Source organism: Stenella coeruleoalba, assembly GCF_951394435.1.
Source record: "Stenella coeruleoalba genome assembly, chromosome: 12".
NCBI lineage: Eukaryota > Metazoa > Chordata > Mammalia > Artiodactyla > Delphinidae > Stenella > Stenella coeruleoalba.
Genome location: NC_137158.1, coordinates 16,537,982 through 16,565,920, shown reverse-complemented (window position 1 = coordinate 16,565,920; position 27,939 = coordinate 16,537,982). Strand labels below are relative to the sequence as shown.

Here is a 27,939-nt window from a genome sequence, read left to right as displayed (position 1 = left end):
CCCTAAGAATATATACATATGTATAACTGAATCACTTTGCTGTAACCTAAAACTAACACCACATAGTAAATCAACTGTGCTTCAATAAAAAATTAATTAATTAATTTAAAAAAAGTAAGATCCTGACCACAGGAGACCCTGTAGAAAGTTATCTTCAGGAAAAAAAAAGAAATGTTATTCAAGTGACAAATTCAAATTTGAAAATAAAATTTTTAGAGAGTTAAAAGAAATCTCAAAAGAGATATGTGATTAAACTATTCTTAGGAAAATGATATTACCATTCACAGCTATTACCTGAAATCACATCTTTGAGTTTTCACATCCACTTTCTCCATTGCTTTGTGTCACAAATGCTCTGGAAAGGTCCACATTTTCTTACATATTTTACTAACTGTAGTTTTGCATTTCATTTGAGCAGAAATTTTTAAAGGAATGCTGATGCTCAGTCCCTATCTTCTGTATATATTTCTCCCAGTGACAAGTGTATCAGGGCAGAAAGGGCCTGGGAATAGAAGAGTCAGCCCCAAAGGGAAGCAGCTGGCCATTTGCACACTCTTCCTGCCCCCCAAATAACTACTGCGACGTACAGTATCAAACACCAAGTAGTGCTGGTTTTCCCAGCAACAGGAAATCTTCATCAATAACTTGAGAACCTTGCAGACATAAGGTTTAAAGAGTCACCTAAGAAATTCCACTACTAATAAGCTCAAAAGAGATGACAGATTGGGTAGACTGTTTCTTGATTGAAACAAGTTATTTTGAAGGGATTTAAATTGTCAATTTAGGATTAACTCAGTTTATTACTTTAGTTGACACGAGCTGTTTTTCCGCCTCCCCTGAATACTGCATTCTTCATACACAAACTCTCCACGGGCACTGCAAAATACAGAAAAGCCAGGGGAAAATATTTCCCTTAAATACCTTTGATTTTACACCTGGTATAAAATATTATTCTTTCAAACTAGTTCCCTGGAAAGCTGGCCTATGACAAAATGATGTTTCAGTGTTTGTGAAAATCACTCCTTTTAGCAGAATGACCAACATCACCAAACTAAAATTTATTTTTAAACAGCAATGCTTCTAATTTCTCAAGAATGTGAGAATCACTCTACAGGAATGCATCTACATGTTTGCGGGAGCATAGAAAAAGGTCTGTGAGGTCACACTTGAACTGTCAACAGAGGCCACCCTTGGAGGCTGGGAGTGACAAGGAAGTGACAAACGACTCTACTTGTACCTTATATGTATTGTTGGAGCTTTTGTGACACAGTATTACTTTTGTAATTAATTGGCACTGATATAAAAGTAAAGAGTAAAAAGAAGAATCATCTTATGTGGATAAAAGTTCCTATTTTGTGTTAACACAAATTTGTGATTTTATATGTAGCATTTTCTTAATTTGGAAACAATTACTGTAAGGTATATGGAATTAAGTTATTATAAATTACTTTATATAAATATATAAAAAGTAATTCTAAAAATCATGGAAGATAATTCAAGAATACATGATTCAGTTTTATAAGGATATACCCTAACCTATGGAAACAGTATGAAATTTTAATGCTTTGCTATCTAAAGTATATTAAAGAGACAAGTTATTCTTTCCACGGACTTGTGTTAAAACTTCTTTTAAAGCAACTGGAAATAAGATGTTTGGGTCAAGCAGCTGTACAGAGTTACTTCCCACTGAACTGGTTCACACATGAATGATTTATGTGTGACTACATGTTTCTTTGGGCAACCATTAAAACTGGCATCCTTGTTCAAGCTCAGTTTTTTTCATATAGAAGCTGTACATACACACACACACAGAAAAAGGAATATTTGAAACTCATTGGCAGATTTATAGATCAATGTACCAGATTAATGCTGCACAAAGTATCTCTCTTCGTTATATACCACATTTTGACACCATAACTATAGCAACCATATGCCCTGAATTTTCAAAACAATCCAGATTCATCATATTCTTCTTTTCCATTGGTCACATAAGTACACTTATATTTTTTTAACTGGGATGATTTTTGATTCAGAAATATTAATCTGCATAAAATTCGGAATAAACAGTTACCTAACCCACAGGGTTGTCATGAGGACTGCAGGTAGTCTCCAGCACAGGGGCTAAGATGAGAAGTACCAGTTTCTGGTCTCTCTTCCTGGGGAGCTTGTATGTGGACAGGCTCAATCCACACGGAACAATGACAGATGGGACGGTGAGGTTACAAAGCAAATCACACTGGAACATGTAATCAGGGGCAACAGAAGAGAACCCAGCCAGGTGCCAGGAGAAACTTCCTTCCAGCTATTCATGGTCCAAAGTTTCACCTTGGATCCAATGAGAAGAACTGAAAGTAAACCTTAAATCAATCAGGTAGTAACACCTACATATACCGTGCTTGTGGTATAAATAATCAGATGCTTTGAGAAAAACATATTCCTTCCAAAAGACCCTTGCACGAAACTCTAATATAGGGTATTTGAATTTACTTCTGAATATGCCTTTTTCTAAGTATGAGAATTTTCTTTCCAAAATATGTTAATAATAATAATAGTAACCCATACTTATGATGCAGCAGGTGTGGTGCTAAATGAATTGTATTTTATCTCATCTAAACATTTTAACAAATCTATGAGGTAGGTATTATATTCCAGTTCACAGATGAAGAAACCAAGGTGAAGGAACTTGCCCAAGGTTGACAAGCTACGTACAGAGCCAAGTTAAGACTCAAACCTGACTACATTCATTCGGCAAATGTTGAAGCACAACTACTGAGAATAGCAATAACAAGAAAAAATAAAAATAAAATGGAAGGCAAGCTGGGATTAAGGTTTTTACAACAGAGCCTCAAAAGGGTTAAATTCGGTCTAAGAAGCCTTTCCCATGTATATAAGGAAGGTAGACGCTAAGACGTGGAAAAGCTGAAAGCACACACTTAAGCATGAAGGTAACACATAGAGCAATAAACAGATGGTCCTGGGTATCAGGAAACTCCTAGGCTATCCTAAATAATTTAGAGAAGCATAACTCAAATTGTTTATGTATGAGCCATCTGGGTTGCTATGCATGTTATAACCAGAAAAGGAAGCAAACAATGTGAAATAACAATTTCAAATCAAAAAATCATAGACCCGGGCAAAAGAAAAATTCTCTATTTGCCGATTTTCTGTAACAAAACAAAATAAAATTTTAAGTATCTTGGAGAAATTGCGGACGACAGAGATCCTGTAAATTTTCTAGCAGATGAAAATAAAAATAAATAAAAATTAATAAAATAGGATCCATGATTAAGACAAAATATTACTGATAGGCTTTAAAAGTTAAGTGTACTTAATATCAACTGAAGTTAATAACACTGTATTGCAAATTTGCAAGCTGCTAAGAGAGTAGATTGTAACAGTCTTCATCACACAAAAAACCAAGTATTGCATTTATCCGTATGTTTTGGTGAATGTAATACAGGTTATATGTCATTACATGTGTATGTAAATGTATATAAGTTAGGGCTTTCATGGGATCGCTCAAGACGTCTCAGAACTTAGCCTCATTTCCCCACGAAAGTTTTAAGGACGTCAGCCGTAAATTCTCCTGTCACCGTGTCACAGGATTCACATCACTGAAATCAGCCTCCAGCATTCCGCAGTGTGGCTATGGTCACTCTCAACAAATCTTTTTCTTATTTTTATGGCAAGGCTGTATAATATAATTGATACAGCATGGAATTTGGAATTCTATCTGAAAGGAATCTTTGTTCTACTAGGATTTAACCTCTCCAAGGCTCTGTTTAGTCAACAGCAAAAGAGGAGTATTACAAATTCTGTCCTTGTGCCTTTTCTCACCTTCTGAGATGGCCCACGCTCTGTCTGTGGAGTGTGTTTCTCTCTAAATAAATCCACTTCTAACCTATCTGTCCTTGTGATATTCTATTGTTCTGTGACTCTGTTGTTACCTTGCCTTTTTGCATCTCTAGCTTGGGCAGCAGCCTGAGAAGTACCTGCTTTCATGCCTGACATACCATAGTGCTCAATAATTGCAAGGGTTTTTTTCTTCCAGTTTTACTGAGATGTAATTGACATACAGCACTGTATAAGTTTAAGGTGTACAGCATAAGGATTTGACTCACACACATCATGAAATGATTATCACCATAAGTTTAGTGAACATCTATCATCTCATATAGATACAAAATTAAAAAAATAGAAAAATAATTTTTCCTTGTGAGGAGAACTTTCATACATAACAAATAGCAGTGTTAATTATATTTATCATGTTGTACAGCGAATCCCTAGTACTATTTATTTTATAACTGGAAGTTTGTATATTTTGACCACCTTCATCCAATTCCCCTCCCCCCAACCCCTGTCTCTGGTAACCACAAATCTGATCTCATTTTCTGTGAGTTTGTTTGTTTGTTTGTTTTTGAAGTATAATTGACCTAATAATTGCTAGGTCTTTGTATTCCTCTTAAGATTTTTCAAGTTCTAATAAACACAAGGTATCTGAAATGATAGCCCAAAACATCACTGAAGACAAGATCCTGGTATACAGAACAGTCAACACTGAGAAGTAATATCCATTGTAACACAGTGCCTGACAGCTACCATTTATTGGACACTTACTGAGCCTTAAAAAATGCAAGAAAATACCAAAACAAGTTTACGTGCTGTATGAGCAAGGAGGGTGGAGACCACTGAAGCTACTGAAGGAGCCAGGCTGCATCCAGTGAAAGGCAGGATCTGATGCTGCCCCCTGGTGAGAAGCAGGGAGCCTACACACTTACTGCCAGTTCCTGGGCCTAGAATGACAGGTTAGTAAGTGTGGCCAGATCAGGAAGTCAGAAGCTCCAGAAATGGTTAAAAAATCCACCCCACCCTCCCATTCCCCCGGAAAGAACTTAATTTCCAAGCATTGCTACTATAGAAAAGTAGCCTGTCCGTCAGTTACAGGAAGATTCCAAGTAAAAGAGCCCAACAGATAACTGAATATAATCGAGGCACACACACTTCAAAAAAGTCAAGAATAAAGCCCATAAAATATCATTTGATTTATTTTTAAAGCAGTCGTTTGTTTTTTAATTCAAGGCAATTTCAGACTCAGATTTCTTTGTAAGAACAATTTTGGAATAATTTTTTTTCAGTCCTTCTAATGACAGAAAGTTGGATACAGCCCATTGCATAAGACTACATAGCACCTCGAGTTGGAAAATTGTGAAGTCTAAAGTGAGATAAGAAAATTTAGGTCTTTCATATATGTTCTTACTTTCTTATAGTTGATACAGGATGATGAATCCCTTTCACTTTCCTGAAAAACTATTCAACTAAGTTTCCTAAACATTTAATGGAAAGTCAGAAATGCAGGTCACTGCAATGAGAAACACATCAAAGTCAAAATACATTGTCTATCAGATTATCTGATAAATCCAGATTTCATGTTCCTTCTTGGAATAATGAGAAACATCAATCCACAACTTAATTTCAAAGTAGTAACTCAGAAAACTGTTTTTTAAATTACTTGGCAAACAAAAAGGTCCGGGTTATATCACATAATAATTATTACGCCACCATAATGCATTTAAACTAGGAGAATACATTTTGTTTCTAAGAGGGCGCTGGGAGTGAGGGTGAATTAAACTATAAATGTAACAAGCACTGAACAAGACACATAGATCATAGAGTTATCATTTCTTCTCTAGGAAAAACATTAAGAAATAGCTTTAAGTGATTTGTGAAGTTTTAAACCTAAACTCCAATTCCATTTAGTCCTTGTTAGTTATTATTTAACAATAAACAACAGGTTTTGCTTCTGAATGCAATTCCTTGTCTAGGGATCTTAATGCGCAGAGCAAGAGTTAACCCAAAATATTATGAGAAAAACTAAATTAATATACCAAAATGATGCATGTTTGATAGCTTTAAAGTCCATGAACTTCGAGACTTACATTTTGATTTTAAGTTGATTAGCCCTAGTTATTTACGCAAGGTTAGACATCACCCAGTTTCCAAATATTATCAGAGAAAATTTGTATTAAATCTACCATGAACACTTGCCCACAGCCAGAACATGTTTCAGCAGACGCGGAAAAAATGGTGCTGGTGTCTTGAATGACAAATGAGTCACAGAAACCTGTGAAGGCACTGTGCCAGCAACTCCAAATTAATTTCATTGCTGAATTAAATAAATACAACTTTACTAATGTAAAATAAAATGTTGCATTTAAGCTAATGGTTTAAACAGAATGTATCGTGGTTTTAAAACAGAGCTTAAAATATACATTTTACGTCTGTAGCAATTTTGTATATAGCACAGACCTATGAAATTTATTCTTCAGACAGCGGAGTCCCTAATCTACCTCCAAACTAACAGGATGCTTCCCCCATCATTACAGCTATGTTTTTTATTTTTCTAACACCATGCACATGAGATGCAAACACTTGTTGATATGAGATCTCTCACTTTTAAGACACAGTTGAAACAACATAACTAAATAAGACAGTATATGAATAATATAATTTCATCCAGATTTGTAGAGCACCTAAAACATTATAGTCAATCCCAATTATTTCAGCAAAGCTTTCATTTATAATCATAATCTTGACTAAATTAAAAGCTAAGATCTCTATTACTTAACTTCACTAGAATATCTTCAATGGCTGCTGACTTAAAAATAAAAAGTCCAATTCTTCCTCTTTAATGCAAATTACTGGCAATTTGGTACAATTTTTGTTTTCCAAGATTTCTTTCAGCTAGTTAAAGTATGGAACTGAATTCTCAGTTAGGATAGTCATTTAAATTCAAACTCCATTTTTAAAATGGAAGCCTCTTTTCTGAAGTTAGACAGAAATATTATTTCTGATCTAAATGGCTTTCCCTGGATACAGTCTAGCTACCTAACACAAAGTTGGAGAATGATATTAAAATATACAAAGAAATGATTCATGGTTCAAATTCAACAGCTGTGTCAGAATATACAAAATCTTAATATAAAATTAGCTATGAATCTCTATACATTAATTCTACAGTACTGTAGAAACTGAGGTAGAACAAATTTTAAAATCAAAATTTAACATTAAAGTCAATAATTTATTATATAAATAAATTTCACTATTTTAAAATCAGAAATAAGTGAAAGCAAGTGACTTCTTTCTATAATTTATAATCTTATCGGAAATCACTTTTTAAAAAAGTACACAGTGTTCATTTTGGCCCAGGGACTGTACTAAATATTTTACGAATATTAGCTCATTTTAATTTTTCATAAACACTAAATTAGCAATCACAAAGTTAAAACTAGCACCCCATCCAAACCACTTTGGTTTGGTTCTGTTTTCAAACTTTCCCCCAGATACAGTCTTGGGCTATGACCTGAAGCAGCCTCATCATTTTCAACTGAAAGCCAAAAAAAACCCATTTCTTTATTAAATCTTCCCATAACACATCCTGTTGATTTGCTGCTATCAGTCTCCAAAGATATTCTGAGGTTTAAAAAGTTAAAAGTCTAAATTCTTTTGAGATACACTATGTGCGAATTTGGACATTTAATATGCACTGTGGCTACAATGCTTTTGTTAAAACACTTTACATTCAATAGAGAGAAAAAAAAAGGCAACGCTCTCAAATTTCCACAGATGCTGAAGCTGGTCAAATTTTATAGTTCAAAATTCTTTCTATAGAAGAAAGCATCCACACGGCAGCAAAGTTTGAAAGTGGAATTTCCCTAGAATGTGAATGCATAATGATAAACATAAGCGAGTGCAGCACTTGGTCGTCTCATGAACAAATTGCTCTCTGTAAGGTAGGATTTTTGCTTTGCTTGGCACTAGGAAATTTAAAATGCTCCTGTAAAGCAACTTTTGATGATCCTACAAAGCATTCGATTTTTCTGCTTGTTCTGCAACAAAATTCTTTGTATAGTATTCTCGCAACACCAAATGGTGCTCAGAAGGCAGAAATCTATTCTAGCTAAAGCGACCTGATGATTCCTTTGTTTCATGGCATAGAAAATATATTCTTTTAGAGTCGGGGGGATTGAACCTGCACTCAGAAAACTTCTAGTAGGATTTGTCACTGTCCCAATTTTGCAACCTATTTTTTAAGTTTCAAGACTAATTATAAAACGAAACTACTGGAATAGAGTGATTTCCCCCATCTGGCACCATCTTTCTAAAAAATTTAAGAAGCTGGATAAAAAGAAAATTAAAAAAAAGAGGGCTAAAATATTTACTATTTTACAAATGATACTCTTTTGTTACAGTATAATGGGTTTTTCTTTACTGTTTTCTCTTACTCTTTAATATGTTAAATTTCTAGTTTATGTTTAAAAGAATGCTAAAACAACTTTCTAAATGTAAAAAAAAATCAAGGAAAAGGGAAAAATCAACTTTATTTTATCTACATAATGCCAAAAGAGATGTGTCAATGTTTTTACTGAAATTAAGCATACTTTTTTTTTTAAGTTAATCTTGGGTGTCATAGCAACACAGCCTTTAAGCTTGGTTTTGCTGAATGAATAAATCAGACCAAGTTATTTTTCAGCCGTTTAATTCTGTTCACCAGATCACTGCAATTTTAATAAGAAAAGCACAGAAATCAATGTTTTAGGCTACCATCAATTATTAGGGAGGTTTATTCCCAAACTTGTTAAGTAGATCCCAGTAGTAGTAGCATTCTCAAAGTTTAATAATTGAACAAATTAACAAAGCAAACAAGCTTCTGGCAGGAATCTCTGACTGAGTAAAGAAAAGACCTATAAGAGCTCTCATTATTTATTTGCAGATAACTTTTGCTAATATGATGAGTTTAACCTATTCCTTAAAACAAATCTAGCCATTGTAATTATGGTCTGCATCCAAAAAAAATATAATACAGTATCCAAAATATATTTTCTTCTTTACTGTATTTACATATGGATGTTTCTACCTTTACAGTTGGTTAATATTTCTTGCAAAGAAGCTTTTCAGGTTGAATGTCTATACATTCGCATACACACATTTTCATGTTGAAATTTCAAGAATCCAGATATTTGAGAATTAGGGGGATAATGCACATCCCCTTTTCTACTTCCAACTTTGTATAAATTGTAGGCCGATGAGATGAACCCAGTTCTGCACATATTCTCACAAGGTCTGTATTGTATGCTCAGTGTGGACCAATTTCTAATAAGCCTGATTAAACCATAGATACACTAATGAAGGTGTAGTTAGTAACTGAGACCTGGTTCTGGTTACTTTTATAGTTAAGTACAAAAATTTAATATTAGAAATGCCCAGAGATACTGTTCATTAGTACATTTTGATGAACTACATTTATATAGTTTCTATAAATAGGTGATGTTCACATATTTTATTTGAATGGACCAGAGCATTTACTTACTATTTTTTAATCTCCTTACTTGGAGCTGAACTATATAAAAATTTAATCAGGTCCCTCAATTAGGCACCAGGCTAAGACACATAGCACTGATCCCCCAAAGAGATCACATGAGATTCCCTATTTGTCATATATCACAGATAACAATGTGCACAAGCACACACGGACACAGAAAAATAATTTTGTCTTTAAGCAACGCGTGATGAATATCCTAAGAAACAACGTGGAAGCTACAGGAAAAAAAATGTGTTTGTCCTTATGCCTATAGGTTCAGGAAAAGGAGTATATACGTGTAGACAGAGAACAGAAAAGCCAGAGATTCACTAAATAGTAACCAAGAGATGTTCTTTTTTAATAATAAACAAGTATAATTATGTATATCATCTCACTTAATCCTTTCAACTAGCCTAGGTGGTGGCAGCAAGTGAGGCGCCCAGGCTGATGAAGGTTAAATGAGGTGACCGAGGTCACAGAGGTAGATGCAGCCCTGGCGGTATTTGAACCAGCTGGCCTGGTTACCCTTGAGTGTGCTGCAAGACTTTATAAGTGGGCAAAAGAGTCTTGCTTGGATACAAGGTAAAATTTGTATCCTGGGCTACCATTATACCCGGGAAAGAGAAACTGGTGAAACTGTCTGCTCGTTTATGTCAATTCCAATCAAGATTTTTTTTTTTCAATTTTAATAAAAAGCTTAGCAGTTTAGTGCCTTGGAGGGGGCGGGGAGGAATAGATGGGTCTGTTTAATTAGAGTTACAGGAGGTTAAGCTCGGATGGATATGTTTTGCATCTTTTATGTACTCACTGGGGAGACACTGAGGGGAAGGTGTAGCGGACAAGATTGGAACTTGTTTCTGGTTAATTACCAGCAACTTGCTTGAGTGCAGAGCAGAAGCTGCCACTTTGGGGTTCTGAAGATGATCCTGAATTTTCAGGAAAAACTGTATGTTCAATCTATGGTAGGCTGTAGGTTTAAAGTTTCTTCTTCTAAAAGTTAAAAAAAAAAATCATTCAAGTGCTTCACCAGGAAATTAAATTTACTTGCTTTCATTTATTTCCCTATCGCTGATAACATCTAGATGAACTTAGGTGGCTAAGTCATTTGATAAAGAATGTGACGGCTTTTTGATAGATTAGAAAAATCGTTTCGATAAACATAGGTTACAGGTTGTATCCTAGCCTTAACTTAAATTGGAATACGAAATGCAATCCTCTCCTCACAGTAAATATTTTATGGCTCTTCTCCATGATTAAGTCACTTTGCAGAATCCAAAGTACAGAAGAAAATTTCTGGAGCATTTAAAGAAATGCCTTTTGGGAAGAAAATTAAGTTCTTTTCCTGCAATGAAAACAACAGACAATACATTGCAATGAAGTTCACCTTAAAGTTAAAATGTAAATTTAAGTGCGGTATGAGGTCTGCCAACTTCAATTAGTGGTTACCGGCACAGCCTGCCCGGCTGGCCCTGGGGTGTCTATTAAATAGCCGTGAGCTCTCACTATAGGTGTAAAGCTCATTGCCCACACACACATGCCATCAAGTGGACTTGGCCGTGTGCAGAGGAGTCCGTCCCTGTGCCTGGAAGCAGAGAGGTCCCGGTGGTCTGAGACAAGCATTTCGGTCATCCCTGGGAAAGTATCACTTTGACAGCTGGATTAAAAAATGATTTATGTAGATAATATATCTGGGTTACGAGGCATTAGAATTTCATCTTTTTCAATTTCCAGTCCCCTCAATAAGCGTGCTTCTATTTGACCTAACCAATCACCAACCCACAAGGATTTTCCTTAGGTTTCCTCAAATGCTAATGATGTAGCAAATCTAATTAAGTTCATATGATTCACTTCGGCAGTAGGTATTTCAGTGACTCCAGAATTGCCAAAAGGAAATCTGAAGCGTCTATTCTCTCTCCAAAACAATCATGCCGCGTGCCAAACTGATAACCATTAAACACAGCCGCAGAGCAAATGTAGTGGGGTTTTGGTCCTGGAAATATAGTGTTCACATGTCAATCTGCCCTGCGAGCAATTCTGGAGGCAGACCCACCGATTGCCGGTTTCTGTTACATGATGATTAGATGAGAGTATTAAGTCACTTGTTTCACTCAGCACAGCTTGAGCAGATTTCTACATGCCATGAGTTTCCTCCACCTAAGAACACTCACTGAATGCCCCAAATATTGATAAAAACTTTCGATCAGCATCTTGTTGAAATGGCTTTCAAGCTCTGTAGCTCACGTGAAAAAAGAATAAAGGTGGCTTTGGGTGTTTGAGAGCCTATTTAGGGAATAATGAACGTGTAATAGATTGAACCTCATTCCTCAAGAAAATCCCATATACTGTGTTCATTATAAATGCTTTTTTCTTAAGGTTTGTAAAATAACATTTATTTCTTAAAAGTTAACATGTGCAAAACAAAAGAAGCAAAGAACAAAGTCATCCATAGTCACAAGCAGTTTACCGTCTGATGTGTCCTTCTAGGTCTCATTGTGTATGTACACAACTAATAAATGCTTTGCTTTTCATTACAGTCAGTGTGCAACACGAACCTACGGACACATCTGAGCTACAGAAATTCAACTCTTTTTATTTCAGTAATTCGATTTCCGTGAAAGGAAATTCTTTTCAGAGGGGCTCTCCAAACTGGGTGGGTTGCCGGATGCTTAAGGCCATGACCACATTCCCTCCAGAGGCGGTTAGGTTGCTATGGCAACTGCCCTTCCCCTATCAATAAGCAACAGCTCTGAACCCTACTATTCTGAAAAACAAACAAACAAAAAAAACGGTTTCCCTTTCTGTGGTGATAACAACATGAACTAGTTTCAAGACTGAAATGACCACTTTTTGTGCAAAACAAATATCTTTGCTGACTGAATTATTTCCCTAGAATGCAGCTTTGTAAATAAATGCAAAAAATAGTGAAATCAGCCATTGTACTCCAGTTCAGTTTCAAAACACAGTAAAATCTGTGGCATAAGTAATCCAAGGATGTTACAGCTGGAACACGTTATAATGTGGGGGTCCAGGCAGAAGAAGAAAGTCAGGTTTCCGGAGGGCAGATGACATGTCGAAAGCAAAACTGACAGCAAGAATACAACAGAGGCTTCCATGCAGCTCTTGGAAGTTTCTTAAAAGAAGCACATATTTCAATAGTTCTGTTTCTTATCTGTGGTTGTCTCCAGATACATAATTATTACTGTGTGTGTGAAGTAATTATTACCTACTGTGCACGGTAATGCATATATTGATTACATTTACTAAGTTACATACATCTCCCTCCTATTTAAGGAGGTAAGAAGTTGTCTTCACTGGCTCAGGCACCAATAGCTAAATCTTTAAGATGTGTCTCATTTTACCTTGGGAAAACCACCACTGAAAAGTAACCTGTACACTGGTTTTCACAGCCCACAGTATTAGAGGTACAATGCCTGACACAGAGTAGGCATCTGTAAATATCTGCTAACGCAACCATTCCAGTTTTTACTTCTATTCTGTTTCACTCTGGGGTGTCAAGGAGCTTAGTCACTGATGAGGCAAAAAAAATCAACAAGACAGGAAGTGGGGTGCAGAGATTTTTACTCCTTGGCGATTAAAACTGAACCCTCTTACTCATGTACCAGACCCCACACTGCTGCCATTGTGATGAGGTCCCTCCCCGGGTTAGAAGCTTTTGCTAGCTCCCCAGAGCTTATACTTTATCACCATTTCCCTCCCAGCCCAGCAGAGACACACACAGGCCCACCTCCATTCCAAAACTTACTATTTTTTTTTTTTCCCTTTTGGCTGCGCTGGGCAGCATGCAGGATGTGGGATCTTAGTTCTTGGCCCAGGGATGGAACTCATGCCCCCTGCAGTGGAAGTGCAGAGTCCTAGCCACTGGACAGTAGGGAAGTCCCAAAACTTACTATTTTATAACGCCACCTTCACACAAACCTCTCTCGTCGAAAACGCTCTGATTTTTCTATCTCCTGCTGTCTTCACATAGATCACTTTTTTTAAAATTAATTTTTATTGGGGTATAGTTGCTTTACAATGTAGTGTTAGTTTCTACTGTACATACACCCAGAGAAAACCATAATTCAAAAAGACATGCACCCCAATGTTCATAGCAGCACTATTTACAACAGCCAGGACATGGAAGCAACCTAAATGTCCATCAACAGAGGAATGGATAAAGAAGATACGGTACAGATATACAATGGAATATTACTCAGCCATAAAAAGGAATAAAATTGGGTCAGTTGTAGAGACGTGGATGGACCTAGAGAGTGTCACGCAGGGTGAAGTAAGTCAGAAAGAGAAAAACAAATATCGTATATTAACATACATATGTGGAATCTAGAAAAATGGTATAGATGATCTCATTTGCAAAGATCACTTTTCAAATTCAGCTCAAGTACCCATTTCCAAGAAGCCTTTGGGACCTAGAGATTGTCATAATGAGTGAAGTAAGTCAAACAGAGAAAAATAAATATCACATGATATCGCTTATACGTGGAATCTAAAATAAAGCTACAAATGAACTTATCTACAAAACAGAAATAGAGTTACAGATGTAGAAAATAAACTTATGGTTACTAGGGGCAAGGTGGGGAGGGATAAACTGGGAGATTGGGATTGACACATACACACTACTATATACAAAAAACGTAACTAATAAGGACCTACCGTATGGCACAGGGAACTCAATACTCTGTAATGGTCTATATGGGAAAAGAATCTAAAGAGTGGCTATATGTACGTGTATAACTGATTCACTTTGCTGTATGCCTGAAACTAATACAACATTGTAAATCAACTATATTCCAACAGAAATTTAAAAAATTCATGTATTCCATCATTCATCAATCAAATATTTCAGAGCCCAGCGTGTCCCCACCTCCAGAGAGTTTTATATTCTAGTGGGAGAAACAGGTATGAGGAAGTGTTAGAAAGGGAACAGGCAGAGGTCTGTGATAGACAGTAAGTTTCATGTGCTCAGGGAGGGGCTCCCTAAGGAGGCAGCATCTGAAAACCATGAGGGTCCAGGAGCATCCCTGGCAGGTCATACAACAAGCATGGAGGCAGGAAAGAGCTCGTGTGACCCAGAGACGGAGAGAAGGCCCCTGGGACCACAGCCTGGGGGTGGGGGAGTACACACGCAAAGAGGGACAACAGGGGCTTCCCTGGTGGCACAGTGCTTGAGAGTCTGCCTGCCGATGCAGGGGACACGGGTTCGTGCCCCGGTCCGGGAAGATCCCACATGCTGCGGAGTGCCTGGGCCCATGAGCCATGGCCGCTGAGCCTGCACGTCCGGAGCCTGTGCTCCGCAACGCGAGAGGCCACAACAGTGAGAGGCTCGCGTACCGCAAAAAAAAAAAAAAGAGGGACAACAGAGGAACGAGGAGGGAAGGGGACACCAGATGGCCAACAGACCAGCCCTGGCAGGAAGACAGTGACAGATGGTTCTGATATTTTACATATATGTAGCCTTCAGAGAACACACAAGAGTAGCCATGTAGAGTTATAAGATTCTCCAGGTAAATGCAGGGCTCATTTACAGGAAATAAGAAGTAGCATTAGAGACGAATGCTAGAGTTGCTGATAATCTGAGTGAGACACAAAACACTACAGAGATGAGGGCAGTGATTCAAAGTACACAAAAAGGAACAGATCGCTTTTTGTGTGTCATTTGGAGGAAACTGCCATTTCGTTTGGTAGGAAAACTTTTTAAGGATCCACACAGAACTGCCCACTTCTGAGGAAGTTAGGAAAATAAAAATAGGAGGTTTTAGAATTGAAAATATTTTACTGGAGTTTGTGGCTAAACGGAACGCTGTCTTGGCTAGGATTCAAACGTCTTTTCTAGTCACACACTTATTACCATATCCAGTGTCTTAATGACAATATCAATTTCCCATTTATTCACACTACTGATTTCCTCTCCCTATCTCGTATCTCTATCTCTCTCTCAGTGGCTTTTTATGATTATGTACTGTAAAGAGAAAGGCTCCAAATTGAGTAACCTAGCAACGTGTACAGAGATCATACTTTGGACACAGTATCTACTGTTCCTTTGGCGAGAGAAGTAGGAATCCACTGCAGATAGAAACAGATTTTCATACACTTTATCTGGGGGCAGTAGAGAGAAACCTTTCCCCCTCATTCATGTCCCCCCTGGATTTTCTGTCACCAAAGCTGATTCCAATATAGCAAATTCTGAGCTAGCCCCATAATAATTTTGCTAACTAGCAGCTTGTGGTGATTGTGAGATAATCTAAAAATGAAGGCAAAATATAACTAGAAAGTTTTCTGGGTATCCAATTAGCCAATGTTTAGAAGGGTATATTTGTTTTTCCTTAGCATTTATTTTAATTGATTGTTTAAAAATTCTATTATTTGGAATCTCTTAGAAAGTTTCAGTAAATTCTAATTAGCCATCTTTTTGTGTTGTGAAGAAAATGTTTTCCAATGACAAAACATCATGACTTCTTTGGGCTTTAGACTAATACTGTTCTAAAGAGTAGAAGACTTGGGTCCTTGTCCTGAATCTGGTACCAACTAGGTAAGTGGCAAGCCAGTGTGGCTCTAGCTTTTCTCCTCCATCATTCACACTGCGGGTAGACATTGATCAGCAAGATGATAAAGGAAATCAAACTCCAGTCGCTGAAAGAACAAATGCCTTTCTTGAATCTTTTTAATAGAAATCATCCTAGCATGCAATGTCTGGCACACGGCAGGTACACACTAATTAGAGGTTCACCTGAAAAATTCCAGGTTTCACTTATCTTCACATCTCTCCAGCTGGAGAAAGGCAAGGGTTTCAGAGCTGTTAGCCCTTCAATACTGATAACAGAGGCAGCAGATTTCGAGCAAAAATGACTTCTCCCTAAATTCTTGACAAAGCTTAGACTCAGTTGATTGTCTCCGATGACAATTTTGACACTTAAATGGCAAAAAGCGACAATAAAATACAGATGGCCACACAGCCAAAACAAAACAAAGAAGACAAAAGAAACCCCTAGGACCTTATGAAGTTACAAAATGTTTTTGTTTGAGGTATTATTCTGAATAAATACTGAAAGGAGCTAGCTTCACAGTAACAAGATCAAAAAGCACATGAGTGCTGGCCATACTGGTGAAAATAATCTTATCACCATAAACAAAATGGGTGAGGGGCTTCCCTGGCGGCACAGTGGTTGAGAGTCCGCCTGCCGATGCAGGGGACATGGGTTCGTGCCCCGGTCCGGGAGGATCCCACATGCCGCGGAGCGGCTGGGCCCGTGAGCCATGGTCGCTGAGCCTGCGCGTCCGGAGCCTGTGCTCCGCAGCGGGAGAGGCCACAGCAGTGAGAGGCCCACGAACCAAAAAATAAAAGAAAAAGAAATGGTCCAATTTGAAAGTGGGCAAGTGACAGGAACAGCAGACATTTCATTAAAAAGGTAGATAGATAAATAAGTACATTAAAAGATGCTCAACACATTAGCTATTGGGGAAATGAAAATTATAACCACAATGATATAACACTACACACCTATTTGAACAGAAAAGTAAAGACAGTGATAACGCCCAACACTAGTGAGGATGAGGAGATCTCGACTACATGGGTAGTGGGGATACAAAATGGTGCAGCCACTCTGGAAGACAGTCTGGCAGTTTCCTATGAAACTAAACTTACCATCTGACCCAGCAGTTGCACCCTTGAGCCTTTATCCCACAGAAGTGAAAACTTATATCCACACGAAAAATGTGTACACAAATATTCACAACAGCTTTTTCACAGTAGCAAAAACTGAAAACAACTCAAGTGTCCTTCAGTGGAGGAATGGTTACAAAACTGTGGTATAGTCAAACCTACCATGAAAAACTAATCAGTAATAAATAGGAATGAACTATTGACATATGCAACAACAGGGATGGAGTTCAAGGGCATGATGCTAAACGAAAAAAGTCAGGTCTCAAAACATTCCATTTTTTATAAACCTTCTTGCAGTGACCAAACTATAGAGATGGAGAAAAGGTTGGTGGTTGCCAGTAAACTGGAGATGGGGGAGAGTGTAAATATAAAAGGGTATCATGATGGTGGTGTCTATCCAAGTCTATATATGGGGTAAAACTGCACAGAACTACATACACACACAGACACGCACACACACACAAATATAGATATTTGTGTGGATAAATGGTGAAAAGTTCTAGTTAACACTATAGTATTTTCTGTATGCCATTCAAAATGTCCCCATAAAAAAGTATCAATAACGTTCATACGTAAAGCAATTCAACATACTGAATCCCTGTGACTTCTATGTACGCAGTGGGCAGTACTGGCTGTCTACCAGCACCCATTCCCATCTTTTCCTCTTCTCCTAGTATCCAGATTCCCTTTACGGTTCCATTCTTCTTCCTCTAGTCTCCCATGAATTTGGAGGGAAGCTGACACTTCCCCCAGCTCAGGGGTGGGCCTCCACTGACTTAGCAAATGGGCATATTCTATTCCTCTGACTTCAGTCACTGGTTCAGGAAGGGTGACCTCTATGGTCTAATTGGGCTGAATCTAGAACTCTTGCTTGGAACTGTTATAAATCTATGGCCACCATGAGGGAAGTCAGCTCTGAGATCAAGCATCTGATACTCAGACCCCTCCCACTTGATTTACAAGGAAAAGGACAAGGTAGCCACATGCGGGAGGCGGGGAGAGAAGGATGGGGAGAAAAAGGAGGGGAATGCAGAAAGTACAGATGTATTAAAATCACCTAGAAGGTTCTGCAGACTACAGGTTCACCCCCAACCCCTAAATGGTTGATTCTCCACCCTAAGGGAGTGGCTGAGCCTCACTGCTATATGTGCAAACACACACATGCTAGTGGGCGGTTCCTGATATGTGCATGCTGTATTTATTGCTGGAGTTCCTTGAAGTACAGGCTCATCCCTCTTTTTCCCTTTCCCACCAAAACATATCAACATGGCAGTCCACATTTCTTGTTTGACTTCCTCCCCACCACTCGTTCCTGCAATGACTCCAATCTACTCGGGCCTTACAGAACCCTATCCTAGAGTAGGACTCACTTGGCTGCACATTAAAATCACTTGAAGAGCTTTATTTTTTAATTTATTTTATTTTTTAAAAATACTTATTTTTTATTTTTGGCTGCGTCGGGTCTTAGTTGCCACATGCGGGCTCTTTGTTGCGTCATCCGGGCTTGTCTCTAGCTGTGGCGTGTGGGTTTTCTCTCTAGTTGTGGCGTGCAGGCTCCAGAGTGTGTGGGCTCTGTAGTTTGCAGCACGCGGGCTCTCTAGTTGAGGCGGGCGGACTCAGTAGTTGCCCTGCGACTTGTGGGGTCTCATTTCCCCGACCAGGGATCAAATCCGCATCCTCTGCACTAGAAGGCAGATTCTTTACCACTGGACCACCAGGGAAGTCCCTGAGAGCTTTAAAAATAGATGTCTTCGTCCCACTCCTGCCTGCAAAGCTCTGATTTAATTATTCTGGGATCAGGATTTTTTAAAACCCTAGGCGATTCCAATGTACAGCCAGGATTGAGAACCAGTACACTGCTAAACGGCTGCTACAAATGACCTCTGAGTCATTGAAGTCAAGGCTTGTTTCTCCGCTGTCTCTAACTTAAGCTGAACAAGTGGGGAAAATAGTCACCAACTAGGAGAAATAGTATTTTTCTTAATAACAATTCCATAGAGTTGGAAAAAGAGGATTAGCAAAATCAATGTGCAGGAAAGAACTCTAGGAATGTAGAAGTGAGAATGATGGCTAAAGTGTGAGAATTTAAAGGGAAAACAATACCATTTGAGAAAGTACACTTTAGGGGAATGCTGACAGGGAGAGAGGAGAATTCACTGCAGACAAAATTGTCGACAAATTTCTCTCTACTGCAAAACAGTTTGAAATGGGTCTCTATACTCGAGTGTAAACCCACTTGTTAAACTCTGATTGAGAAAAGCTCCTTAAGGTGTTTTAGTGTCTTAAAATTTGTTTGTGTTGGGAGGTAGTGTGTGTGTTAAAAGAAAATGTGGGATAACAGAATTTATCATTTTTTTGTGCAGAGATAAAAGTGATCACTCTAAAAAAAAAAAGGTCAATTTGTATTATGTGCTCACAAGTGATACGATAACTCAAGAGGCATTACTAGCAGAAAACAAATTAAGAAGCTGTTTTTCTGTAGCTGAAATAATACTAATAGTATTATTACAAATATTATGAGCACATACCAGGAGCTGGTTAAGCATGTGACCTGCATTACCTCATTAATCCTCATGAACCCTATGAGTGGGAAGAAGCTTCATTATCCCCATTTTAGAGAAGAGGAAACTGAGGTTTAGAAAGGCAGGTGAGTGGTCCAAGTTCGCATGTGGCAGAAACAATATTTGAAATCAGCTCTGTCCAGTTCCAGAGCCTGCGTTCTTTTTTTTTTAATTTAATTTAATTTATTTCTTTATACAGCAGGTTCTTATTAGTCATCCATTTTATATACATCAGTGTATCCATGTCAATCCCAATCTCCCAATTCATCCTACCACCACCACCCCCGACCCCCGCTGCTTTCCCCACCTTCGTGTCCATACGTTTTTTTCTCTACTTGTGTGTCTCAATTTCTGCTCTACAAACCGGTTCATCTGTACCATTTTGTAGGTTCCACATATATGCATTAATATGCGATATTTGTTTTTCTCTTTCTGACTTACTTCACTCTGTATGACAGTCTCTAGATGCATCCATGTCAGAGCCTGTGTTCTTAATTGTCATGCTCTTTTTATAAATTCTTATGGATTCACCAAAATTAGTTTAAAAAAAATTTTTTAAACCCACAGATACACTAGGCTATATTTTTAAAAAGTCATTGGCAAATTAACAAAGAACATTTGGGGCAATTATGGGACAGCAAGAACAGAAGGCAAAGGCAAGTTTAACCTAAGATATAAAATCCGGAACCAGTCCCTCTGGGGGGTCTCCATAAATGTTTACTGGTAATGATGGAGAAATTATGATTTTATACTATTCATGATTCATGCTATTTTTGCAATTTTATAGTCCTCCGTTTGTGAATATACTTCCCAATAACTCTGCTTTTCATTTCCACACAACCACAAGTCACTAAGCCAAAGTCTTCTCTAGCTAAAGGTGGCTGGGCAGATCCCAATTCCTAATGGCTCCGTTTCTGTTTAGAACACACACACCATGGACTGCCTTCCATGGACTTGAAAATGGTAGCTTTGTAGTAAATAAAGGAGAAATGATGGCGGTATTTTGCATAAGTACTCACCTCACAGCTGCTAAATAATGTACATATACCTGCTTTAGATAGTGGTGATCCAAATTGGAGCACCTCTTCTCTTAAATGAATGCTCCTCCAAGGCAGGTACCCTGTTCTATCCATCATTGCTTCTCTACTGCCCACCACACGTGGTCCACTCCATGTAAATATCTGCTGAGCTTATTTAAAGTTTGATGTTTACCAAAATACTACAATACATATATGAGGTGAGAAGACACATTTGATTTCACGATTGTACTTTTCCTACTGGAACTTCCAGGTGTAATTGTTTATATTTTACGAACTGTGATCGGTAGGAGAGAGGAACAGAAAATCAGGAGAGGAATGTGTTATGTTTTGATTACTAGCGAATATTTTACAGCTCTCAGGGACATTAGACATTAGTTTCCTATTTCACATCAGCTGAGATACATTAAAGACGATAATCCGTCAAGGTAAAGAACTATTCTTCATTTCGGTATAATTCCTTCTTTAATATGTAGGCAAGCTGACTTCTCTGAAAGTTTCTCAGGATTCAGTAAATTATGGTCATGTTAATGAAACACATAAACATTTTTAGGTTTGAAAAGAGCATATTAGGAATCTAACATCATTCTCATGACCACATGGATGGCCACTCATTTATTTCCAGGTGTATTAAATTACCATGACCATTCATTCCCCAGGCGTCCTGTTCAGAGCATCTTCCTTGAGGAATGATGTGACCACAGAAGCAGGGTTTTCCAGGAAAGGTTATCCAACAGAATTGGGGAAAGATCCCAAGTTACAAATCAGAAGATTAGAGGGCAACAGTTCTCCACGGCCCTTCCCACCCAGTCATTTAAAGATGGAAAACATGACGGCTTCCCTGGTGGCGCAGTGGTTGAGAGTCCGCCTGCCGATGCAGGGGACATGGGTTTGTGCCCCGGTCCGGGAAGATCCCACATGCCGCGGAGCGGCTAGGGCCGTGAGCCATGGCTGCTGAGCCTGCGCGTCCAGAGCCTGTGCTCTGTAACGGGAGAGGCCACAGCAGTGAGAGGCCCGCGTACCGCAAAAAAAAAAAAAAAAAAAAAAAAAGATGGAAAACATGAGGCACTCCTCCTCCAGGGCCGACAGTCCACACCCGCAGTGCATGTCGCTAACGGATGCTGGCGCCCATCTTCTCTGAGCCCAGGAGCCTTCTCAGCACACACTCTAGGTAGCTCCTACCAAGAGTGATGGGGATTGCACGTGCGGTGAAAGCTGCCTGACCTAGACTAACTATAGCTGACCCTTGAACAACAGGGGTGTGAACTGCGTGGGTCCACTTATAAGCACATCGTTTTAAATAATAAATACGAGGTACTACACATACCCAGATGTGGACCCACAGATACAGTTACATGTGGAGGGTCAGCGCCCCTAAGCCCCACATCGTTCAAGGGTCAACTGTATACTAATTTTTTATCTGTTAAAAATGTCACCACTTTCGTAATGTAAACTTGCTTTAGGTCAGGATATTTGTGTGTGTGCCTCGGTATTTTTATTAGATTTTTATTCATTATATACTTCTTTGGGGGGCCATATCCCAGATACAGTGCGAAAATATCTCATTTTTGTGAGAGTATGGAAGGTTTAATTGAATCAGTGGCCAAAAAAACTGTCTCTAAGAAGGTATTATGTTTCTATTAGCATTTCATGAACCATAAATACGAGAAAGGGTGGCCCAAATCAAGAGATTTCTTCCATACGATTATGGCAGGAAAGTGATGAGTAATTCAAGAGAGATCATGATGATAAATGGTGACATCAATACATTACAATGACATTATTGAATGCTTTCTGCATGCTGTATGCCATTCTGAAAGCTTAACATTATTAACTCATTCAAATATGGCAATGTGGTGAGCTGGGTACCACAAGGGGGAAAACAGAAAAAAAAAATTGCGCAAGTCCACACTCTTGGCAAGCTGTCAGCCAGTATTCTGGTTCCTACTGGTTCCCTTTAAAAACAAGGGGTGAGAGAGAGAAGAAAAATGCCAGTTGTGACTTGTAATTCTCTTCCACATTGACAATTCCACAAGCATAGCTCTTTCCATAAAGACTGAGGGAAAGCAGAAGACTTCTCTTGTCAGGGTGGTCCTGCTATTGGCTACCCAAACCCAGCGTCCTCTGAACAACGTTCCCTGAACCCCCCAGGGAGACCTGAGGTATTACCTTTCCTGAGCTCCTGTTATAACACACACACAAACACGTGTTACATATATATACACAAATGTACACACATCCATCCCGTACACAGCACATCTCTCTATTAGACTATTAGCTTCTTGAGGTCAGGGACCACACCTCTTACCCGATTACCCTTACACCCTGCACATTTGAATGATTAAATTTCTCATCTGGTTTTAGGAACCCTGAACTGCTCTTTAAAGAGCAAAGCTGCAGTGAGAAGGAGTAGGGGTTAGTTGAAAATCTGATGTAAAATGAGAAAAAAATAACCAGTTCATATCTGAGTTTCATTGAATACTTTGTCTCATAAGGATACAGAACTAGCATTACTTTTATAAACAAATTAAATTATTATGATTCAAGGAAAATCTAAGACAAGTATAGCTTAAGTTCTTAAGATGACTGGACTCAATTAAAAAAGAGCTCACTGAGGTTTGTAAATGTTTTAACATCTGTTTTATGATTTAACTGTCAAACTAAATTATCCTCAACTCAAGACTGTACTACCTAGAGAAGCCTACCAGTTACTTTCACTGTTTCAGAACCTTGAAATTACAGAATATGTAGGAAACCTTAGAAGTCACTCTAGTCCAGCAACTTGCCTGATGGGAGCGACATCCCAGACAGATATTTTCACTTTTTAAAAGGCTCCAATTACACTCTAAAGCAATTATACTCCAATAAAGATGTAAAAACTTAAAAAACAAAAACCATTAGTAGACTGTTGAGTCCAGATTGTAAGGAGCTTGGAAGCTGCCACTCCATTATAACAATAACTAAAAAGCTGAATAATTTTAATTATTGAGACATAATTGCCATATAGTATTACATTAGTTTCAGGTGTACAACACAATGATTCAATATTTCTACGTATTGTGAATTATCACCACATTAAATCTCGTTAACATCCATTCCCACACATAGTTATAATTTTTTTCTCTTGTAATGTGTGGAGCTATGTCTTTATGTTACCACATTTTTTCTTTTACACCTTTAATCTTTCAATAACTATTTAATCAATCACCTTCGTTAAATTATCATCATTAAAATAACAAAAACAAAAACAAAAGGCTCCAATTGATAGAGGATTTTTCCATATAGACTCTTCTACAGACCAGCTGACAGTCAAACTTATGGTACAGATAGAAAGGAAAGAGAATGAAGTGGTCATTTCTTTTGGGCCTACGACATGTCAGATATTGTGGTGGGTACTTTACACATTTTTAAAGAATTTACTCTTCACATCGTCCCAATGAAACACTGTGAGCTACATCTTATAAATGAAAAAACGACAAGCTAGAATACAGGATAATACTACTTCCTCTCTAACTTCCTCTCTAACTAAAAATGACTAAAAGTCAATGCTATACAACAAGTAAATATTTCAAAGCAAATAACTTCATAAAATTAATGAGGCTACAGAAGGTACACGACAAAAAATAACAGGTAAAATGCATTCTTGCTTTTCAGATTCAATGATCCGTATTTTTAAGAGTAGACCAGAAAATAACCAAGGTTTATTATAAGGGAATATTTTAACAAGTAATAAAATAATATTATGACAAATAATAGCAGGTACACAACAGATTATATTATTTACTTTGAGGAAAACTATAAAAGTCATGTGAGTGTGCATATGTGCATGTATAATATATATATGAATGGCAAGCTAAATTAGTAAATAACAAAATCTACCTATTTTTCTCATTTCATCTGAAAAGTACTGTTTAACAATTATAAGGTGTTGAACCTTATTATTGAAATATAATGTAATGATCAAATTTAGTAAACTCTGGTGTATGTAGTAGAAAATATATTTGAATACACTCTATGTTCAAAATCAACATTAGCGAAATTTTGCTCTTTCTACTGAGGCTTGAAGTGGTGAATAGACAAACTAAATGGTCAACAATAGAAGGTTTAAACTTCTCTTACATAATGGAACACTTGACAGCCATTAAATAATATTTTTGAACATAATTAAGGATATAGGACATCATGATATAATGCCAAATGAAAACAAAACAAAACAGGAAACAAAAGACACGCACGACACTGCCAAGAGTGTAAAAACAAAACAATATACACGTGTATTTAGGTACACAGAGACAAATATGATAAGGAATAGTCACTGCTTCGGGGACCTTAAGAGTTCGGTGTAATCTTTTCTGTTTTTCCAAGTTTGCTCATTTTATACTATTCTATATTATAATTAATTTGTATGTTTTATTTCTCATTAGACTGTAAGCTTTTGGGGGCCAAGGACCATCCCTTAGTTGCAGTTGTAGAGACATTTGCAGTATTTTTTTTTTTTTTTTTTTTTTGGTACACGGGCCTCTCACCGCTGTGGCCTCTCCCGTTGCGGAGCACAGGCTCCGGACGCGCAGGCTCAGCGGCCATGGCTCACGGGCCCAGCCGCTCCGCGGCATGTGGGATCTTCCCGGACCGGGGCACGAACCCGCGTCCCCTGCATTGGCAGGCGGACTCTCAAGCACTGCGCCACCAGGGAAGCCCTGCAGTATTTTGTATTCACAACATTTTGCTGAATTAAACTGAATGAAGAGTAAGGTAGTCTATGATTTTACTTTAAGAAGAGTTTGTATATCTTTTAAAGTTTCTTTTATTTGAAGACACATTTACAGCAGTAAGTGGTCCAAAGCACATCTGGACACAATTCCATCTGAATGGATTATCTTCTGAATAATCTACAATCTCAGTAAATTTTTTCTCTTTAAATGGGTTTATATCCTAATTTTAAAAAAAAATTCTACTTCATTGGGGTGTGTGAAATTCACATTCTGCTAAAAAGAATGAGACAAGAATTAATCAATGTCAATTTTAGACATTTAGGTCATGTTCCATATTAAAATTAAATATGACTAAAGTGAACACAAATAACTTATACATTTTCAAAAATGTCTATATATCTTGCAGTTTGTTACCCTTTTAGTGTGATATTAATATTTTTCACTAGAAGGTATTCTTGTAGTCATTACTAGACACCTCTGGAGGCTTTTAAAAGTTGCAATTTACTGAAATTTTTTTTTTTTTTTTTTGCGGTACGCGGGCCTCTCACTGCTGTGGCCTCTCCCGTCGCGGAGCACAGGCTCCGGACGCGCAGGCCCAGCAGCCATGGCTCACGGGCCCAGCTGCTCCGTGGCATGTGGGATCTTCCCGGACCGGGGCACGAACCCGCGTCCCCTGCATCGGCAGGTGGACTCTCAACCACTGCGCCACCAGGGAAGCCCAATTTACTGAAATTTTAAAAGCGAGGCATACTTTCACAGGGGATGTGTGTGCAAAAAATGTAATAGAAAATCACTAGCACTGTAAAGCAAAGAAAACTGACAGGGGCTGGGGGAGACATTTAAAAGTTGTTACAGTCCAATTTTAGAATATGGAAAAAAGAGAAAGCATAAACAACTTACTGTGTTCCTATGATGTATTTGGCAATGCACTTTGCATACATTATCTCATGTCACCCCTGTATGTTGGATTGATCATTCCCATTTCTCAGATAAGAAAACTGAGATTTAGAAAAGAAAATAACTTTCTATTGTGAGGTAGATTCTAACCCGAGTCAGTCTAATTAAATAAAGCCTTTTTCTCTGATGTCATTATACCTCTCTGGAAGGATAAGTTGGTGATGAAGACCAGCTGAAGGGATGAGCAGCAAGTTGCAGATAAGCTGCTGGTTACATCACTTAAATGACAGGAGAGGCCTGAGGACCAAGGTTCTGCTTCAAGGGTAGAGAAGGAGTTTCATGAACAGATCTAGATGGACTGGCGCTTGGCCTGATGGGGAATGCTTCTTGAAAGTGACCTTCACCTCACTCAGCCTCACAGTAAACAGTCAGAAACGTGCTGTGGTTTACCAGCGCCAGCCACTAGCTCTCAGGTAGCAGGCCAACCTGGAGCCGGTTTCCAGAAGAATCTCCCGGAGGCAGGGAGGCAACTCCCAGGAGGAAGCTGGGGTCAGGAGGAAGGCAAAGGGGGTTTGTGTCAATCCACAGTGGCATGACTCCAGGGGAAAATGCAAAGCCATACCTCCAAGTGAGAGCATGCCATGTCATCACCTGACTCATTCGTTTCCATAAGTCCCTCTATCATTTTCCATTAATGAAACTAAATTCTTTACCTGTGTCTGATGGTGTCTTTCCATCAACACACATCCTGTTGCCCCAACCTTGTAAAGGTCATTAAACACCTACTTCCTATGAATGGAATTCTGGTCATATCCACCCCAGCTTATCTGCTTACATGCCCAGGACAATTTTCCTCATTGTTCAAATCTCAGAGAAAATCCTACATTCTTCAGGACTGATTTTCTTAGGTTCCTTCAGGCACCTTTTCTCTGTATTTAGGTTGTATTGTGTACACATTCCCATTGTCCTGGTGTCTCACTGACAAATGTCTCTCCCCACTAAAGTGATCTTTGGCCTGACAGTTTTTTAAACCCCAGCTTTTAAAGAAGGTTTTGTATTCATTTGTTAAACCCACTAGTCATTGTTTTTAATCGCTTAAGGAACATATTGTTTGAACACCAGCAATCTAACATTGAATTAAACCTAGCAAAATAGTGTCAAAAGATGACAAACTGATGAAAGCATTTTGAGAAAAAGAATAACAGTGTAAAGAAATAAAAACAGTAATAGCTAATACTTCCTGAGTACCGTGTGCCAGATAATGTTCTGCTAGTTTTACCGCATTCGTTCATTTACTCTTTACAATGACATTATGCAAGAAGTTCTGTTATTTCCCCCATTTTCCAGATGAGGAAACTGAAACAGAGGAAGATTAAATAACCATCAGATCATACAGCAAATAGGGGGTGGAGCTGGGATTTGAATCCAAGCAGTCTGGCTCTAGAGTCCTTGCTCTGAACCACTGACAGTCAAAGCTCTCCCTGTTGGTGATTTATAGATTGCTTTCCATTTAATCCCTGGAAGCAGTCTGTAAGATAGGAGGAACATGCTAGGAGGAGAAGTCAAGTGGAACCTACTTGATATAGTCCCATGACTCTGCAGGTGAGTGGGAGGGCAGGTGCTATCAGGGCTGTGTGTCTGAGTGCCTTGTGAGCAACACAGACATGAATGGTGCCGACATTATCCACGGATGGGC

At 38.3% G+C, this 27,939-nt stretch overlaps 1 protein-coding gene across 3 annotated transcripts in view; it reads right to left on the bottom strand.

Moving 5' to 3' along the window:
- Positions 1-27,939, bottom strand: part of BCKDHB (branched chain keto acid dehydrogenase E1 subunit beta) — a 283,718-nt gene that overhangs the window by 57,851 nt on the left and 197,928 nt on the right. The gene's annotated exons all lie outside the window — the stretch shown is intronic.